Source organism: Jaculus jaculus, chromosome 4 (genome assembly GCF_020740685.1).
Source record: "Jaculus jaculus isolate mJacJac1 chromosome 4, mJacJac1.mat.Y.cur, whole genome shotgun sequence".
Classification (NCBI taxonomy): domain Eukaryota; kingdom Metazoa; phylum Chordata; class Mammalia; order Rodentia; family Dipodidae; genus Jaculus; species Jaculus jaculus.
The window spans coordinates 71,601,317-71,620,642 of NC_059105.1; the positions used below are offsets into that span (position 1 = coordinate 71,601,317).

General features: G+C 37.6%; 1 protein-coding gene across 10 annotated transcripts in view; it reads right to left on the reverse strand.

Annotated features, from left to right (window-relative positions):
• B3galt1 (beta-1,3-galactosyltransferase 1) overlaps window positions 1-19,326 on the reverse strand; it is a 565,801-nt gene that overhangs the window by 117,174 nt on the left and 429,301 nt on the right. For 7 of the 10 annotated variants that reach the window (XM_045147960.1, XM_045147953.1, XM_045147954.1 and 4 more), the window contains one exon: window positions 9,481-9,568. The exons of 2 other annotated variants lie outside the window; for them this stretch is intronic. The gene's annotated coding sequence lies outside the window, so the exon portion shown is untranslated. Of the gene's footprint in view, window positions 1-2,803; window positions 2,960-9,480; window positions 9,569-19,326 lie in introns of those variants that run through there. One more of the 10 variants, XR_006636826.1, reaches the window with a different exon arrangement.

The window sequence follows — 19,326 nt, forward strand, 5'->3', positions numbered from 1 at the left end:
TTAAAAGTCTTATAAATGGGCTGGGAAGATAGCTCAATTGGTAAAAGGGTTGTCTTGCAGGCATGAGGATCTGAGTCTGATTCCCAGATCTCATGTGAAAATATTACATGGGATGGTGTGCACTTAACATCCCAGGGCTGAAGAAGTGGAGATGCGTTTGGACTCAATGGCTGGCGACTCTAGCCTGTGAGCAAGCTGAAGGTCATTGGGAGAACCTGTCTGTCCTCACCAGAAGGGAGCATTTCTGAGGAACAACATCAGAGATTGTTCTTTGACTGCCATACACACAGTCACTCACACATATCTACACATCTGACACCTACTCATAGGCACGGGCACGTGTGTGCGTATGCACACACACATTTTAAGAAAAGCTCTGTAAACAATATACCCTCGATCTTCTGCATCTGTGATGGACCATCTTACCACATCACCCCTCACCATGGCATTTACTGGTTGGATTCTTTTTTTACCAGAATGTAACTTATTTGAAGGCATAAAGGATGTCTAAAACATCTCTGGGCCCCAAACCAATACTTGGTATATCCTTAATAAATTTTATTTTTGAGGAAAGGAATCTAATTGTTTAGGAAGTGCTTGGTTGCAAGTTACCAAATACCAAATGACCTTATACAATAAAGAAAATAAGCTGACTCAGGAGAGAAACTTGGCTCAGTAACCTAGCTGTAATATTAAATATCCACTTTTTATTGCTTCTTTCAACAATACTCAAGTGTCCTTATCCATGACAGAGAGAGAGAGAGACGGAGAGAGAAGCAAGAGCAATTCAAGAGGCATTCTCAGAAGAGCAGCATATATTCCAAAACTTGTTTTCTATTCCTCTTGCCTTTGCCTGGGTGAGGTGCCGGAATCAATGATACTTATAGGCAGAGTAGGAGGGAGCTCCTTCTAGAGACAGAAGGAAATAGCATATTCATCAAGTGAAGTGAGAATGGAAATTCAGAGGCCATGACATTACCCACCAAAAGAATGAAATGTGATTGGTGTGACATGGAGGTGTGAAGGTTTTGACTTAGAAGCTAGCTTATGAATATTTTGGGCAAAACCTAAAGAATAACCCATTGTCTATAAACAATTTGCAGAGAGTTCTTATTATTTCTATATTTGCTGATTGATAATGGGAATATTTTGCTTTTTTTTTCTTGCTAGCGTTAAAAAGACTGGGTAGGAAATTAATTAATTAATTAATTAATTACTCTGTATCCCTTTTATTCAAACTTTACTACAGGCACCATTCCTGTAGTGCATTTGAAAAAAATATAAAAAAATAATAAAGCTGATAATTATCATCCTATAATATTATTTTACTTGTCACATTTAGTCAGACTAATAGATAGTTCAAAAATGTTTTATTCAATATTATTTTGGATCTAAGTCAAATACACCACTCTGACCAATTATTTCTCATTATAAGCTGGTCATACCACTAGTGTTCCAGGACAGTGTTAACATTTCTGTAGAGAAATATGGTCTTTGAAAATTGCCTATTTATGTACTATAGTGTATATCTGTCTGCTTCCCTTTCTGACCCAAGATGAGAGAGACTGTAGGTACTGTGTATATTCACTGTTGCAAAAGTGGACTTCTCAGAGAAACTATCAAATGTTCTCCCCATTGCTCCAGTATGAACACTAACTGAATATGCTACTCCAAGTTCCACCAGAACTGCTTTAAAGCCATGACTTTGAAATGTTCCTCACTATACATCCATTCCTTCACTCTACAAGGATAATGTCCAACTTATGGTTGGTTTGACTTACAATCTCTCATCCTTACAATGGCACAAAATTTGTATACATTTAACAGAAGGTATATTTTTGGACTTTGATATTTTACTTGGATAGGCATATGTGATATGAGATTCTCTCATAACACTGGGTAGCAGGAGTGGGCAGCAACTTTGTCTGTCACATGATCAAGATGATGAAAAACCAATTCTGCGTGGTGAACTTTGTTGCTGAACTATGAGGATATGCAGGTGAAGTGTACTGAATGTCTCCTAGACTTGTGGCATGGTAGTTTCATCAATGATGAACCTATTCAGTTGTCAACCCATCCCAAGTTGAGCATAGTCATGTTTATAGATCTATTATGGGCTGATCGCCAGAATTTACAGAGTTTTAGCCTAGTGAAACATGATTATGACACAAATATATTTTACAGAAAAGCATTATGGAAGAAGATAAATCAGGATGACCTTAGAAAAGTTAGAAAGCAAAATGCACAGAGAATATGTGGTTGAAGAGAATGCAAATCATTTTTCACACTTTTCTAATGCAAGAAACAATGGCATCTGGATGACGGTCCTCTTGTTGGCAGCCTTCAGGAAGAATCTTTGACCTTGCTATTATGTACAGATGTCTCTCAAGTCTTGTCATTAACTATCCTTATCCTTACCTATGCTCTCTTCTAAGTCAAGGAAACTATAGCTTATGGGAACATTTTTGAGCTTTCATCTTAGGAATTAATCCTGAAAGTTTGGGAATTAATAAGGGAGTCATAAAAATTAAAATTAAAAAATCTCCACTTGGTAGGATATAAGATTGGAAACATAGGCAATTTATCTTTTTACAAACATGTGTTGCTATTGGTTTAGGCAGGTTAAATGACATCAATCTAATCTTGAGCAAGAAGGACAGGGGTGGAATCTGGGCTAAACTTAACTCCTGTGACACCGAAAAGTATAGTTGGATAGCAAAGGGAGATATACATTTTATCACATTTCCCAAATGTGAGATGTCAAGGATATATGAAGTTCAATGTGCATTTTTTTTTTTTTTTTTTTTGCTTTCAGATACAGAAAATTGTTGGTCCCACAGCAGAAAGTATACCACTGGGGTGTGGAGATGGCTTCATGTACAAAGTACCTGCAGGGCAACTCTGAGTACCTGGGTTCAGGTCCCAAAAGCTGTGGTGGTCTTCTGTAATCCCTGTGTGCCTAAAGCAAGAAGGGAGGCAGAAATGGAAGAATTCACTGGAAGCTCACCCACAGTGTGGTGAAAAACAAGAGTCATGTGGAAGTGGAAAATGAGAATGGACTCCTCACATGTTGTGGCACATGCCCCTATCCTCACATGTTCAAATACTCATACACAAAACAAATTAAAAAAAATTATAAAGAAGGTATACAGCAAACCAATCAGAAATTTGCAGTCATTAGGAAAAGCTGTGAAACTTTGAGGTATTTATCTGACAACTCAGCAAGAGGTCTGCATTGTTCTCAGAAGGATCCTGTGATATGTTTGACTTGGCACAACCAATGTTAATTTGTTGCACATAGAGGATACTATTGGTATATGAGATCAAAAATATGAAAAGTATGTTAGTGTGACAATTTCCAAATTCAAATTTCCAAAAACTATTTGAGCTGTCATCACTTGAAAAAGGCTAAAGTTGTAACTGTTGCTGCTTTTCAGGTCTTTGCTGACTGGCTTAAATGTACTCATTGAGCTTGTCATTAAGTCTGATTTCAGTGCATTTTAAGAATGAACTTGATCTTTCAATTAATTTGAATTCTTCATGCATTGACTCACTCCATATAATGCTGCAATGACATTTAACCAGGACAGATTCCCTATTAATTAGTACCATTGACTCTCCAACTTGTTCATATTCCTAACTTCAGTGGATTGTTATTCTGCTTAAAGCATTTTCTTATGAGCTATCTCATTAGTTCTTGCATGGATTTCCTCACTGTGGTCCTTGCCATTTCAGAGCTCCCTTACAAGAGCTGAAAACCTGATGCCATTGTCATATACATTTGTCTCAGTCCTTCCTTCTAACTAGAAGCTTCTTAGGAAGAGAAGAGGAAACATGGTCGCTCACCTTCTGAGGAATCTCAGCACATTGTTTTGGTGTTTAAATTCATGAAGCATTTATATATCACTTTATGACTCTCAGATCTAGGAAAGCCACAATCAATCATTCTGTGTTTGAATTTCCTTCCTAAAATATCTTCCCAGAGTTTTTCTGGCATATGCTAGAAACTCCACTGATGGTTTCAACCCAAGGCACAACTGCTACCATCAGATTGTTCTAGTAGAAAAGTTCATCCTCATGCCCAGATTACGTATTACTCCCTGGAACAATAAGGAACATATATCATACAAACAAACTGTCAAGTAACCTTGGGGACAGTCCCTACAGGGCCCTCCAAGCACAAGGTCATTTGAATCCCTTTAGGATAGCTCTTCAATATCTGAATAAAAAGAACAATCTGGAGCTTTATTTTGTCAGGCTCAGTATTGCTAGACCCTGAGATCCCTTTTCAGCTGAAGTGGTTGTGAGCCCTTTGGTCTTTAAGTTGCTCTATTCTGATCACCTTTCAGTTTATTTGCATTGTAATTAAACTGTAAGCTCCAGAACTGAGCACAGTGCTGACATGCACTAATCCACCCCTCTTGAATATACTCATGGCAAGCCATGAATTCAATGAATGCTGATGAAGAGCTCAGGCTTTGTGGTCAAACCACCTGAGTTTGAACTGGAGCTCTTTTAAATAATGTGACATAACAAAATTAACTAATGTCATTAAGCCACAATTTTACCATCCATTTAATAGAGATTAAAGGTACCCAACTCCCATAACACACTGCAGGTGAAGAACTCAGCATGATGCCTGGCACGGAGAGAAATGCCCACAACCTCACGTTCCTTTCACTCCTTTAAAATTGATACTGTGAGAGACAGGCATATCTAGAGTTAAGAAGGGCAATGAATTCTGCAAAGTTATTTTCATCTGAGTCATGTGGAAGCAGTTTTAACAAAGGAAAAATACAGGCATTGTTAATTTATCCCCAAAAAGGAATTTATTATGAGTTTACTGGTTGAATTCTTTAGAGAGTTCTAACATCTGGAGTTTATTCTAGCTGAGTTCTTGCAATCTTTTGAATTTATGAATCCAGTTCAACAGCAGTGTAATTCTGCATGAGTGATAGAGCTTATCAGATTGCAGGCCTTGCAATTTTCTTACTGTGCTTTTTTCTCCCCACCCATTGCTGCCTTGTGTCCACTAGCACATCCAGCCAAAGAAGTACTACATGCGTGACAGTAATGACAAGATATGGGGGAACACCTCGTAGACACACTGAATTATATTTTGACATAATTCTTTCAGTGTCTGGGCTACACACATGTTATTTACATCTTGACTGAAACTAAATTTTTGTTATCTGTAAGGACATATGTCAGTCTTAAATGTTGTATTTACATATACTTTTGATGGTGAGTTTCAATTTTGAATGTCTGAAGATACATACTTATCAAGGGAAAGAGCCCTTTGTCTCTTAACTATAAATCAGTCTTTATATTTGTGACTTTAGGGTTGATGTTGTAGGAACTGAAATCAAATGGTTATAGTTCAAACCCTGGCTTCACTTACATGCATTACATTTGTCTGTTATGCTTTGAACTTTCATCAATAAATTTAGAGGTGACAACATTATGCCTATAAATACGATAATGTATATGGAAAGCTTAAGACAGGACTTGGCATAATGAATGTTAGTCCTCCTTCTCTTCTTTTTCCTTTTCGACTCCTTTGTCTTTGGATGAACTTAATTGTAGATAACCCTATCACACACCAAGTAAATAGTAGCAAGTCACTAAATTGCCTTGAATTTCAATTACATATCTATTTTGTAAGGTATAATTGTAGTTATTTCATAGGGTACTGGAAAGATTAAAAACAATACACATATTTGAATATATATATGTATATCACTTGACACTCTGTCCCAAGTCAATGGTCAATAAACTATCACACATTATTTCTTTTCATACATATAAGTAATTTTCACATAAATATGTATATATACATACATATACACACACGTATATAGATATGTATATATATATGTATACACAAACACACACACACACATATATATATATGTGTGTGTGTGTGTAGGAGAGATACATTTGCTTATTTTTGTACCAGCATCTTTGAGCCATTTGGAAATGTTTCTCAGACACGATGCTGCACATTATCAGACACTGGAAGTCCTGCTAGGACAGCAAGGAAGGATAGAAATAGCTTGTAGTTTGCCACTCTCGTGGCTCTTGCTCCCTGGCTGGCCCATTGAGATGTTGAGCTGATATAGGAGCAGGAGGTCTCTAAACAGTCTACTGGAATTTCATCTTGCCAAATACTGGAGTTAGCAGAGACCTAGGAAATATATTAAAAAGTCATGACTCTCAGAATTTATTGGCAAGTCCAAAGTAATAAAAAAGCAAAATTTGATATAACCAGGGGCTTTTCACACTATCATATTTCACCTTTGCCATATCCTCTCTAGCTGGCTTCAGCTATTTCTCAGCATGGTTTTGGAAGTCAGAAGGGGGGAGGGAATAAATGCCTTATTTGAGCTTCCTCTTTCTTGGATTAGGCTGATTTATATTTAAAGATTGTATTCCTTCCTCAAGAGACAATTGGGATATTGTTAGAGTGATTGTTTAAAAATATAAAACTATGTGCAAATCCAGTTACTTGAACAGAATGAGCTGCTGCCAGCCCAATCAAAAGGGGAAGGTAAATAAAATACCGAGCATGTTAAAAATGAGAGAAAGGTAGCAGAATGACAGTCATGAATGAGATATTTGAAAAGAGCTGGAAATCATACAAAGATGGATGGATTATATATGTGTGAGAAAAACTGGAAAAATGAAAGATGCAGAGAGGATATGACAAAAAGAAGGTGGTTCACTTGGAAAACGTCTCTGAGCCTCGTCTTCACTTTGCTATGAATGATCTCTGAGGAAAGGGATTGTTAGAAAGGCATTTTAAAAGAAAACTTCTCATAATTTTTTGTGTTCTTTCATATCCATATTTGAGAGCTTTTAACAACAGTGATCATGCAGCTAATAGGATGGCCTGTACACCTTTGGGAGCCTTCAGGACAAGAAGGGTCATATTGTTGATTCTTGGCCAAGATACATGTGGTGTGTGGAACTCTTACCTGTTTCCATTTTGCCTTTGGAGTAGTCTATGAAGTGCTTCCAGGCATTCAGGCCATGTGCACAGCAACTGAAAATTTGCTACTGCCTCACATCAATAATGGCTTGGAACTTGATTTAACTTCATAGTACAGTGGCAAACACAAGGAAACACACTGTAAACTGGCAGGAAATGAGATCAAATACTACCACTGGTTTTTTATTTTTAAGCTTTATATCATGGCTTGGGTAAATAGTGTCTGTACCAACATGTCTACATCCTTACTGATATACTCTAAAAATGTCAGTAGGGAGAATATTCTGCAGTACCTGCCACAGACTCATTTTCCGAATCTTTATAGCAACTGAAAATTATATAGAGCTATAAAGATGACACTCAGATGTCAATAAACTGGTTAGTTCCATGGCCTGCCTGTGTATAGGGGGCGTGGCATTTTGCTTATGGACTGAGCAACCTGGGAGCTTCTCTCTGATTCATTCTATGACTTTCAATGTATGCCACCTGCTTTTTACTGTCTTGAACTCAGAAGCTGGGTAAAAGTTAGAATTAGAATGTAGCAAAATGAATGGTATCCTCAAAGGAATTTAGTTCAATAACATCATCATGTCCTGGGCCTCCACCCAGCACAGTAGGAGATGGCAGGGCTTCACATAGTTTGTTGTCACAACAGAAGAGTTTATGTACATGAGCAACATGATCAAGCATTCCCATAAACCTCTTTTATGGAAACCTTTTCAAAGATTGTTAGGTTTGGAGAATAAGATCCTTGGCAAGAAAGTTCAGTGGTAGAATGCTATGACTGAGTTTCCACACAAACTTTGCCATGAAAGATGCAGATAGGATATGATAAAAAAAAAAAAAAAGAAGAAGAAGAAGAAGAAGGTGGCTCACTTGGAGCACGGCTCTGAGCCTCTCCTGTGCATGCCTGACATGCCAGCGGAAACCAATCTGTGCCTCTAGTGCTCCTCTATGAAATAAAGGTGGTATGTTTAACATATCTATAGCAGCAAGCAAACAACATTCATTCTTATGGTTTCCAAAGACCAAAACTACTAGAGATTCTGCTAACAACAAAAATCAGGTTCTTCTTTCTATAGTAACCATCCATTCTCATAAAACTGACCTTTTTTGGCTAAGGTTTTATACTCTTTTCAGTCTGGCTGCCACTTGCTAGCTGTGAAAGATATGTCTACATCACTTTGTCCAGGTGTAAAGTGCAAATAAAAACAGTGTCTATCACACAAGATGTAAGGATTGAAAAAAGTCACATCTAAAACATTTGCGTCATCATTACATAACACTCAAAAGGTATTCACTGCTACAGGACACACTCTAAATCTGTGAAAGAATACTCCTTGCTCTATCTTTTTTCTTTTGTTGGATTATGGTAGTTAATTTTGGTGTTCAATTTGATTAAATTGGGAGATACCTATGGGAATAATAAAGTACACTTCTGAGTGTCTATGAGGGTATTTCCAGAGATAATTAGATCATGAAAGCTCTCATGTAACCAATAGTTTAATCCATGCATATATTCCATCTTTGAATTTCCTATTTGATGATGGTAGAAACTGTGGAAGCCTGGTTGAAGGAAGTAGGTCACTGAGTGGGTATGTGTTTAAGGAGTTTATTTTGGCTCCTTCCTGTCTTCTTTCTGATTCCTGGCCGTTATGAAGTAAGCAGCTTTGCTCTGATACACCTTCAGCCATGCCATTTTATTTTCTGCCTTCTATGATCCAGATACAACAGAGCCACTGTCCATGTACTGAAACCTCTCCAACCATGAGTTCAAATACATTCTTCTTCCCTCAAGTTATATCACACAAGTACTTTTTACAGTAATGGAAATGCAGTTATCATCAACATAGGGCTATGATGGATTGTTGTTGCATCACCAGTACCAGCACTACAGGTATAAGAGAAATACCTGCCATTAAGGCTTTTGCTTTGTCTGCCTTCCTTTACTGTCCTTCTCTCTCATTTCTCTCTCATTTCTCTCATCATTTTATGACTAAATTAACCATCATTTGAGTCATGCATATTCTTGGAGCTCAACAATGGAAGCATGTTTTTTTCCTAAAGCTATAGACACACCACTCTTAGATTCAGCAATTTTCATCCACTAGTCTATTCCAGGTGAAGTTAGATCATTGCCAGTGGTATATCATACTGTGTGCTGTCTCTACTGCTGTGGAAAATGCTCACCAGGACTTAATTCTGGCCATCTGCACAAAGTTTAAAAATGTGATTGCTTGGACTGAGCCCTGTGAATCCACATAGGTCCAACTGCTAATTATATCAGTGCTGCTCACAACTCTTATTGTACTTTTAATGCAGTGCCTCCAAAAGGAAATCTGACAGAAAGTCTTACCATAATATTTTACAGTATCAATAAAGCTCATCCACATGTCCAGTGCACAGTTTTATGCCTCTTAATGTATTCTAATTTTTGCTATATCAGTTGTATGGACTGAGTTTATAAAAATATTCAGATCATAAAATACCTGTTCCAATTAAAGGCGTTTCAACTTTATTTCATCACAATCACATCAGGCTTGACATTGAGCTTGGTGCTTCTGTTCTGGGTCACACCTGTAGTGAAACGTAATTTAGGTTGTAACACTGTGCATGAACGGAGATTCAACAGAAGTGTTTTCCCCAAACCACTGTAGGTCAAAAGCAAAGTTTGTGGAGTAATTCTCATGGCTCAGAAGGTGGAAAGCAAAATCTTGGCAAGAGGCAATGGATAGTTGTCATTGGTCAGAGGGTATAAAAACAAATCCACCTAAGTGCACAGAACCTTCAAGTACCTCTGTGCTATTCCCGAGGGATTAGTACATGATCCAACCCATCAGCAGAAAAGAAGATGGATAGAGAAAAAGAAGTGTCATGAGATGGAAACTTCTGATTTAAAATAATTCAGTGTAGAGCAGAGAGGGCTATGGTAAAAACTTCCTTCTTTCATGCATGCAGAGTGTGGTCAAATGGTACTGGAAAATAACATGAATTCTGCAGTTTTGAAGGAAAAGATACTGTGATGCATACAGTGACACTTATGCTGCAAAACAAAAGGTGCTGCAGTTGCAACCTCCTTTGAAACTGCAATGCCAACAGGCTCAGAATTAGCAGTCCTGACTCCATAGAGGGATGCAATTGTTGCCACACAGGCTTAAAGGAAGCATGGAGGGGTAGCTTTGGACTCTGGTGTACAGATGAGATGCACACAACATATGCAGAGGAGTAGAGCCTAACACAGCAACAGTGAAAACTGGCTTTCAGCACTTATTTAAGAACTAAGGAAATGAAGGATACTTACTGACAGCAGAAGGCTATCTGACATCTATTAGCTACTAATTAGTGCTGAGCTGTGAACCTTATTTATTCATGTTACAGACAAAAAGCTAACCTTCAGAGAGATGAAATATGAAGATATGGTTGGAATTCCATCTTACAGTTGATTATAGGAACTGTCTTCTTACCCTATTGGTTAAGTGTATTCTTACTAGAGCCATGTACGAAGGGTTTAAGTCCACTTCTCATGTCATGTACTAGCCTGAGTGACTTTATCATCTCTTACAACTCAGAATCTCATCTACAAAATGAAGGTGATCCTGGCTTGTTGTTAGACTCAAGAGATTGTGTATGGAAAGCACTTTAAATTTTTATTTATTTATTTTTCCAGAGAGACAGAAAGAGAGACACATGGGACAGGCAGATAGGGAGAACGAGAGAGAGAATGGGCATGCCAGGACCTCCGTCCACTGCATACTAAATCCAGATGCATGCACTACCTTGTGCATCTGGCTTATGTGGGTTTCTGGAGAATCAAACGTAGGTCTGTTGGCTTTGCAGGCAAGCACCTTAGCTGCTAAGCCATATCTCCAGTCCAGAAAGCACATTTTATAGAATGTTGTACAGTGTAAACTTAAAAGTTCACTATTAGCACCTTTGAGAGACACTTGCCATTGATTTTCTATCTTTCTTTCATGTTGAGAAAACATGAATGTTTGCCAAAAATTTTATTCAAAATATCTTTTTAATTATGGAGATTTTATGTTCTGTTAGAGAATTGCAAACATGTTTGTTCTCAATTGTTAGGAACTAGTCATTAACATTAGCATTGCGTGCAAAAGGTCATGGTGTTTAGAAACGGATGACCATCTTTAATGTCAAATGTATAGCTGTGTATCTGTGGAAAAACCAGTTTCTACTTATTTTGGTGGAGAGGTTTGTTAACAATTGTACCTTTATGTTCAATTGGCCAGGGGGTATGAAAAAATGTCCACCTAAGTATAGAGAATATTCAAAATTCCAGGGCCTTAATCTATGTTATGCAAGTGCTCTACAAATAAGCTACATTCCCATCTCAAATCAACTAATATCTTCAAGGCTGTTTTTGCGTTGGTAAAGAAGTTTCCTAATAATAACTCTTCTCAGGAGATGATGGGTTTGAAAGTATTTTGTAAACTGTAAAGTGATGCACAAATATTAGTTATGATATTAGCACAGTGAGATGGTTTGAAAAAAAGCAAGGAAACAACACATTGTTCATGGAGTCTGAAAAGCTTCCTAATTTGGGAGTTGTTACAGACACCATTAAGAGCTGAGATACAGTGTACTAAATTTAGTTTAAAACAAACAAGAAAATGAAATCTGGTCCTATATTAAAAATATAGTTTGTTATCCATGAGGAAAGACCTCTGAAACAGATTCTGAGAAACCTGGAGAGTAACACTGTGGACAAGTGATCTGGTGGTTACACTAAGTAAAGAAATAGGTGGGATCTTTACAATGTCATACAACCTTTAAAAGGGCATTTCTATTTTAAGCTTTTCTACAGAGACAGTGGAGTTATTCTTTTTGGGACAATGCTTGCAGAGCACCCTTCTGGGCACTGCAGGACAGCAAGGAGGCCAGGACTATATGTAAAACACACACACACACACACACACACACACACACACACACACACACACACAGACACACACACACAAGAACCCACACCCCTCCCAGGGATTCTATCTGTGAAGGAGCTACGTGTCTAATCGGAGCAGGAAGGCCTGTGGAGGGCCACTACTTGCCACTGTGCCAGCCAACAGAATGGACTTGTTCTTGCACCATGGTGGCTTCAGCCATTACACTTCTGCAGGTTTTTTTTTTTTTTTTTGCTCTGCACATGTACTACATGTGCAGAAGGGAGGTGGGGAAGAACAGATCATTATAGAAAGCATAGGAGAAAGAATGGAAGGAAATAGTGATGACTTGCAAACTGCTGTTTTTAAAAGACGTGGTGTTATGTACCAAGGCTAGCTTTGAACCTGACATTTTCTTCTGTCAGACTCCTCAGATATGGGATCATAGGCATGCACCACAACATCTGGCCAATTATAAATGTGATGGGGCATCATGGTGAAGAATTAAAGCAGTATTTCATTATGAAGATTCAAACAATAACTCCATCTCTGGTTCTAGTGAAGTGTGATGCTGGATACAGTTCCAACTGTGATCTTCCTCCTATGTGAGCAAAACTTGGTTTCAGGGGCTCACGTATGGTTCCATTTTCCTCTACCCTTTTACACTTCCCTGATAATATTTAGTGCTCACTATCTGCGCTTTCCCTTTCACTGCAGAGGAAGGGCAGTTGCAAGTACATATTCATATTTATTAGCTGAATCCTAGGGTAGTAAGATTTGCTTCACTCCACATATCACTATTGTTAGAACCTGTCCTCAATGACTCAATTAGCAAGCTCATTCTCTAATGATGCTAGTGGGCAGGGTGCCTTTCCCTGATTCTCTCTCATGGTCCAAGCGTTTCCTTTAGATTGACCTCGCCTTTCCCTGAAGTCACAGGGCAGAACATTTTTTTTCCTCAGGTCATTCCGGTACACCAAAATTTATCCAACAAACAGGTATCAAAGTAAGGCCTTCCTGACTGAGAATAAATTCATTGGCTTCCCAGTCAACTTATTCAAACAGAAAACATACTTGGCAAGTTAAAGTAAATCCAAAGATGAGAGCAAATGAGACACTGAGATTTTAAAAATGGCATGAATGTTTGCATATCAATCCAGGATAATGTCTCAATTCCTACTAAATGCATTCTGGAAGAAAGGTTAAATGATCTGAATTCTATTTCAGTATAAGAGCATAGATTGCAAACTCCAGGTGCAAATTTCCCACAAATCTAAATGTCCAGTCTAAAGGCACTGGTTATACATGATGCAATAAAATTATGTGCCGCCACTAAGATCCAGTATAAAAGAACATTACGTGAATATAGTGCATCATTGAAAGTCCACGATGATGCATTAAAAAAATGCCTAGTTTTTTTAATGTCTCCTAAATTGGAAAATATCTCTCTCATCTAACCTGCAAATACTTCAGCAGTCACTCAGCATATGAGTCAGTTGTGACATATATATGATGTCGCCTCTGTGAGCAAATGCAGCTGTTGGTAGAGAGAAAGGCTTCTGATTATCTCTTTGTGACTTAGTTGAGTTATTTTAAATATTACAATCATATATGTTAAATTTCCATTTAAGTTTATATATCTTACTGTCATCATCTGTCAACCTAATTGTCTTAAAATATAATTCAAGGCAGCTTTTTTACGTGGGGAAAATTGTGTATGAAGAATACCGTGTCTTCCACATGGCAGAAAGTTCAAGTAAGAAAACAAGAAAGAGTCAAGTCTTTAGGAATGGATTATAGGATATCCAAAGCCAGGAGAAGTTAGAGTGACTGACTCACAGGTCAGAAATGACCCTCCTCTCAGACAGCAGCATTTCCAAGCATCTCAGAAGGACATGTTCAACTTTCATCCATTTCTACTAAAATTATGCAAGAAACAAAGCAAAATATAATCAACACTTTTAGAAAGTCCACCAGGCCTTTGGGGTTCTTTCATTTCCTTTAAAAGTTAATATTAAACCAGAAGGTGGGAAGATATCTAGGTGAAGACCTTATATTATGAAAAGTGCCAAAGAGAGGAATCTTGCCTCGGAATGGAACATATCTAGTGTCTCCCATGTCTGATGTGGATGGTTTAGAATGAATAAACTGTTTTAGACACTGACAGATGAGATTTTTAGGTGAGACTCAGATGGCCTTTGAATTGATGCTGTAGTGGGTTTTGTCTTTGAGAGATGTTAGAATGGGATGAATGCATTTTGCATATGGATGGATGGAATCTTTAAGGGCAGAGTGTGGGCTATAGTAGTTTGAAAACATACCCTTCTCTAAGCTGTAACTTCTTTCTAATTCCTATAAATATTGACTATTATATTCTATGGCAAAAAAAATGTGACTAAATTAAAGGCCTGGGAAGGAAGTGATTATCTTGAATTATTAACTAGCTGTCAGGTCAAAGAAGTGCTTAACACACAGCTGGTTCTTTGAGCCTTGGAGTTTTGAAATTAGAAAATATTTAAGATTAAGTCAAACTAGAAAATGAGTTCTAAATGTGTGAACAAAAGCTGATGGAAATAGTCACATCTAGCTCTCCAAGGACAAGTCTTAAATCCATTACATAAAACATTCCTTCATTCTGGCTATGAGGCATTATGGCAGTAATGGTATCTCTAACCTCACAAAAAGTAAAGATGCCTTGTACTTGTCAGTGAGTTTCTAGCCTGGAGCAAATCACTCTGATTTAATTTCCAGTTACCCAGTAGGGAGAAAGGGTTAGAGGTTGTGGAAGACATGGCTTTACACCTGTACTCAATCAATCAGTCTGTAAAGAACATCTATCTTCTCTGGCCTTGGTCAAGCATGAATTCACACACAACACAGCAATGAAAAAGTGCTTACATCAATGATATTAAGGGCCAAATGCCAAGTGTTGTGCTTATATGTAAATGACAATAAACTTAGTAATGCCTGAAGTTCTTCTAGGTGTGATTCTGTTTGGCATAATGCCCTAGATACATATGGCAGATTCAGATAGACTTAACTATGAGACTGTCAGTACTATATTTTAGTTGTGTTAAATTGGATATACTATTAACTTCTTTGAACCTTTGTTCCATTAATTGTGAATTGGGGATAATAATATACACCTCATAGAGATACTGTGAATTTTAATTAGACAAAGTTCATATATCCAGTATTTTATCAAGTGCCCTGTGTAAATTCAGTCACATATGTTCTCAGATAGTACATTTCCAAATTGGAGTTTTGTCCTGTTATAAATCTAAAAGAAGGAGATGCTTTGGTCAGGGAATGTTTTATAATCATCTCTAAATCATGCTTTCTAGTAACTCTTAAGGTCAGTCTTACACATTGTTGTCTCATGCTTGGACCAGTGGAGATCAATCCAGGAATAGAAACAGGTGGGTAAATTCCTAGAAAAGATGAGGTTACCTCAAGAGGAAGAAGGTCAAATATAAGAAAGGGATGGCGGGCTGGAGAGATAGCTTAGCAGTTAAAGCAATTTCCTGTGAAGCCTAAGAACCCATGTTTGACTCTCCAGATCCCACATAAACCAGACACACAAAGGTGAGGCAAGCACAAGGTCACACATGCCCTTTAGGTGGCACAAGCTTCTGGAGTTTGATTTCAGTGGCTGAGGCCCAGGTGCACCAATACTCTCTGTCTCTCTCTTGTTTGCTCTAAAATAAAAATAAATAAATAACAATAAAAAAGAAATGGTGGTGATATTAACCTGAGATGTAAGGTATCATACTTAAAAAAGGGGACACATGTTAAAAAATAATCATTCAAGACTCATGTATAACTACTTGGAAGTAGGGCAGACTAATCCAGCCCAAGTGTCTGAAAAATAGTTACCTGAGTTGAGTACCATGGATAGCTCCAGGGCAGGGTCAGCTAGAGTAAGATATGTTATAGCATATATTCAATATGAGTGGACATATTTATTTATTTAGTATCTCCAGTTATATGTAAAGAATGGTGTATGTGGAAAGAACTAACTTGGTTTACGTTTAGTGAGAACAAAGTTTACTGTGACTTGAATCAGTTTGTCTTAGGGTTATGATCCTGAACTATTCCATGGCTTTATTGGCAAAATTCTGATCTCCTTTTACACTACTATGATGTTGAAGCTTAGAGCTAGGAGGCCAACTGACTATGGAAAACATCAGCTAGGTGAAATGAAGATTTTGAGAGCGCTCCTAAATATATTTTTCAAATTCCCTACTTAGCTTGTTAGATTATATAATCACACTGGTATTAAGTGTCCAAAAATTTTGTCATTTTTTTATATGCAGTGGTCACATGGTAGGCTGAATGCAGACTCATGTGTGTTTAATGTGCAGTACCCAATTAGTAGTACTCTTCAGAAAGGCATGGGACCTTCAGGTGGTAAGCCTTGCTGGAGGACATGGGTCACTAGAGGTAGACTTAAGGTTTCACAGTCCAGACCTGCTTTGTTCACCCTCCTTCTCTCCCTCTTCCTTCCTGCTGACATGAACATGTGACTCAAGTGTACTGCTTCTGCCAGGCTTTCTACACCATGATGGATGCTAACCTAGGGGACTGCAAGCTGAAATAAACCTTTTATTCTGTCTGGTTGAGGAATTCTGTTCAAGAATGACGAAGTAACCAATATGTTTGGGAAAGTCATTTTGTCCTTCTTAGTTCTACTTTCTTATCTGCAAATAAAGAGTGAACTAAAATTTAAAAAAAAAAAATCAAACAAACTAGGGGAAGCCAAGTGTGGTGGTACATGCCTTTAATCAAAGCACTTGGGAGGCAAAGGTAGGAGGATCACCATGAGTTCAAGGCCACACTGAGACTACATAGTGAATTCCAGGGCAGCCTGAGCTAGATTGGGACCTTAACTCCAAAAACAAACCAAAACCCAAACCAAAACAAAGCAAAACAAATCTAGGGGATAAAAGCACTTTCACTATAAAAGATAATTTGGAATATTTGGTATAAAATTATTAGTTCATGAAGTATAATAAAGGAAAATTTATTCCTGAGAAAAATCAATTGCAAACATATAAGGTTAGGGCTGAGGATATAGTTCAATGGTAGGCTGCTTGTCCAACATTTGTGAGGTGATAGATTTGATTCCTGGCCTCTCTATCTTTCTCTCTTTCTTTCTCTCCTCTCTCTCTCTCCTCTCTCTCTTTCTCTCTCTTTCACACACACACACACACACACACACACACACACACACACACACACAACCAAGAAAAGTATCTCTTCAGATTCATTGATGTCCTTATAGTACCACCAAAAAAATCAAGGTCTCATTTGCAAGGGTATATAAGAACCTTAACAGTGTGTCCAATAACAATGTATTATTTGGGAGTCTGGCCTCCTAGGCATGGAACTGGTGTAGACATAGGCTTTTCATATGGTTTTGAATGGAAAATTATTCCCCAAGCTTTTGAGCTTCTAGAGGAAAGAAGATAGTGTTTTATGATGTTTAGAATGTCTAAGGTGAAGTATATCAGATTGTAGGAGAGAGCAATGGGCCAGAATACACCTTCTTGGGCACACAGCTTGGTACATAGAAACCATTTTGACAAGGCAACTTGACTGAACAGCTTTTATCCTCTTCTGGGAAAAGGAGTCTCATCATCCCTTCTAAGCAGTAGAGCTGGGACTCCTTGGTGGCCAGGTCCTTCAACCACTAGATGGAATAAGGTCTTGTGTTTATAGGAACAGTGGTTTTCAAAGTGAAGTTTTGAACCTCTGTAGTACTCTGAAACCTTTTAGAAAATCCATCCTGTCCTGCCTTTTTCAGCTACATATCTACTTGAGGCCAGTATTTCTTCTTAAACTTCAACAAAAATAGCATTAAAATTGCAGATTTGGAAATATGGTTGTTTTTTATTGGTCAGATGGTAAAGAGATTTGCAATCAGCAAAGATAGAAGATAGTCATCTTATTAATTTGTTTTGGAAAAGTATTCTTTGAGAAAATATCATTTATTTTCAATATATAATCAGTTAATTGCTTTAAAAATTATTTTAGCTGACAGTGTTAACTCTTTGTTTTCTAGCATTTAATTTCTAACATAATATGTACAAATAAATATAGCTCACATAATATGAAAGTTTTTTGTGGTTTTCTAAATTTTTGAGTATAATTGGTTCAAACATCACTACTGCAGAGTCATATGAATTCAAATATTTCTGATTAAGTCATCTGACATTTAATAACAGAGTAAAAATAAACCATAATGCATAGGTTTTGAGTTTTGTGATATTACCCTGTTTGGTGTGGGGCTACACTCCACATGTTTAGATTATTTATCAGAAGGTTTACCTTTCAGGGTTCTGTATCAATTTACCTTGGGTTGAATTTGAGCTTTGAAGCCTTAACAGACAATACCCATGGGCATCACACTGTTCACCTTCATTTCAGTGACCAAGGAAAATGTCACACAACTGGACATGACTGAAATGAGTGACAAGTATATGGCCATACCACGGCAGACACTCCTCATTTCAACTGAATTGAGTGAAGAAAAGTTGAGAAAAATGCAAGGAAAATCCCTCTATTGATGTTGGTATGAAATATTACATTCTGAAGTATTATCTCTAGGCAACTGGTTGAACTTTCATCAGTTATAAGATGTGAAAATACCTCTCAGTGTTTCATAGGAGTGTAATTTACTGGGAACAGTAAATAATACTGCTAAGTTCATCTTCAGAGCAAGCAGATTTATAGCCTCTAGGCCAACCTCAGTGAATAAGGTTAATTGAGATGAAGTTCAAAATAAATATGTAGGGCTTGAGAGATGGCTTAGCAGTTAAGACACTTGCCTGCAAAGCCTAAGGACCCATGGTATACTCTACAGGTGCCACATTTGCCAGATGCACAAGGTGATGCAAACATGTAAGGAGATGCAAGCACACAAAGTGGTACGTGCATTTCGAATTTGATTACAGTGGCTGAAAGCACTGGTGCACCAAATCCCTTCCTCTCCCTCTTGCTATCTCACATTAACAAAAAAGATCAGTCTGTTGGGCTTGCCTCGGGGGCGGGGGGGGAAAAGATACAGTCTGTTCTTTTATATAGTTTAAGCATGTCCCTTGCTGTGTTATGTTTTTTGGTTTATGTGATAAACTGTAATTTCTATGAAGCTTAAAAGAAAAATTCATAACATTAGATAAGATTATTCAAAATAGTGAATAATGACATGACATAAGTGATTTTCTGCAGGGGACCTCAAGACTATCTTCACTAACAATTATGGTATTTACAATAAGAGTAGACTTTTATCCTTGAGGAATTGAGATTTAATAATAAAATAACACTGAGCTCACTTGTCATATCAAAATATTTACTTATATAAATATGGTTGTAATTGCACATTTTTGTGGGTACACTGATAACTTGATACATGCACACAATGTGTCATGATCAGGC